This window comes from Budorcas taxicolor, chromosome 14, assembly GCF_023091745.1.
Source record: "Budorcas taxicolor isolate Tak-1 chromosome 14, Takin1.1, whole genome shotgun sequence".
In the NCBI taxonomy this organism is placed as follows: Eukaryota; Metazoa; Chordata; class Mammalia; order Artiodactyla; family Bovidae; genus Budorcas; species Budorcas taxicolor.
Window position 1 is genome coordinate 44,309,788 of NC_068923.1, and position 1,922 is coordinate 44,311,709.

Here is a 1,922-nt window from a genome sequence, read left to right on the forward strand (position 1 = left end):
GTTTGGGTAAGGTTGCAGTGAAGGAAATTTTACTTTCTAAAGATCTTAATATTACCAAGGGCCCGCTAACACAGGCAGTTTACTGTGAATCAAGGGTTTATTTCTGGAATACTAAAACCTTTTCTAGTCCAACACTAAGAGGTGCTGTGTGATTCTTATTTATCTTATTCTTGAAAGTTTATTTGAAATTAGAAAGGGAAACTCCTACAGCTTTATTTGCATGAAGAAGAAAAGGCCAGTATTTTAATTATAGCAAGGGAGAGAGAGAACTTAAGAAAAACTGAAAATAATCATAAACTGATGAATATATTTTTAAGCACCGATTATAGGGGCTTCCCTGGTAGCTCAGACGGTAAAGCGTCTGCCTATAATGCAGGAGACCTGGGTTCAATCCCTGGGTTGGGAAGATCCCCTGGAGAAGGAAATGGCGACCCAGTCTAGTATTCTTGCCTGGAAAATCCCATGGACTGAGGAGCCTGGTGGGCTACAGTCCATGGGGTCACAAAGAGTCGGACACGACTGAGCGACTTCACTCACTCACTATAGATACATTGGGTTTCCAGGTGGCACTAGTGGTAAAGAATTCACCTGCCAGTGCAGGAAACATAAAAGGCATGGGTTTGATCCCTGGGTTAGGAAGATCCCCTGTGGTGGGCACGGCAACCCACTCCAGGATTCTTGCCTGGAGAATCCCATGGACAGAGGAGCCTGGTGGGCTACGGTCCATGGGGGTCACAAAGAGCCAGACACAACTGAAGCGACTTAGCACACACATAGGTACATCACTTGTTTGGCCATGGGGTGACAAAGAATGGGTAGGCTACCTTTTATTTTTATGTAGCTCCATGAATCTCAAAGATTTGGTCTTCAAAACAAACAAATATTATTTAATAATAATTTATTTTCCTGTGTTTTTGATCAGTCACATATAACTGTCCTTCAAAGCTTTGGTTGTTGTTGTTTAGTTGCTAAGTTGTGTTCAGTTCTTAGACTCTGTGGACTATAGACCACTAGGCTCCTCTATCCATGGGTTAACTTGAAGTAATTGTGTAACTTCAGCATTGTATAATTTCAGACAAAAACAGAATCTTTCTGTGATAGGCAACCTGAATAGCCTAATTGTAGATGAATATATAGTTTCTTTTAGGCTTTTTGAGATATTGAAAATAGCCTTTTCATCCTGGATTGGCCGGAGCTTGGGGACATTCAGTAAATAGCTTATGGTTTAGTTTTGAAGATAAATATGATAAATAACAGAGAAAACAAAACAAGTAGTTGTTGCTGAGTGCCAAGTGGAGCAGTACAGATTCTAAGCATTGCAGTTATTTTATTACATAGAGAGGTTCCTGAGCTGAGCTGTTGTAGTCCTGACAGGTAACTAGGACTGAAGAGAGGTATTCTGAGCAGGGAATAGTGGCTATAAGTGTGCCATGGCAGAAGCGTTGGCTGTTTATTGTGGGTACCATACAGTGAGAAGACAGTCTGTCAGACAAATGTGTACCTACACAGAGAGCAGTTGGAGATTGTAGGTGGAAAAAGTAAGTGAGGGTCAGATACAAGATTCTGAGTTCTTTGCATTTGTACTCTGTACAGAGATGACAGTGAAAATGAGAGGGGTCATTGAAGAGACCTTGAAATGGAGAAAATCAAGGACCTAGTAACTAGTTGTGAGGATTGAGAAGGAAGAAGCGTCTAAACTTTTGAGCTAGAACCAGAGTGAAAAGTCAGAGAGGAGCGCTTCAGTGAAATGATGCCAGAGATCTCTGAGGCTTTTCCTAAAAATTCCCAATTTCCCTTCTCCCTTTGAACCTGGCAGGATAATGTGGAGTGAGGAATGGTATTTAAGAGATCATGAGGTCTCCAGGCCTAATCACTTCACTTTACAGATAAGGAAATTGAGAACTTCAGATATTGTGACTTCC

At 41.3% G+C, this 1,922-nt stretch overlaps 1 non-coding gene across 1 annotated transcript; it reads left to right on the forward strand.

The window, feature by feature from the left end:
- Positions 1 to 334: 334 nt before the first annotated feature.
- TRNAY-AUA (transfer RNA tyrosine (anticodon AUA)) lies at positions 335 to 406 on the forward strand. The gene has a single exon. It is a non-coding gene; the product is annotated as a tRNA-Tyr (tRNA).
- Positions 407 to 1,922: the final 1,516 nt, after the last annotated feature.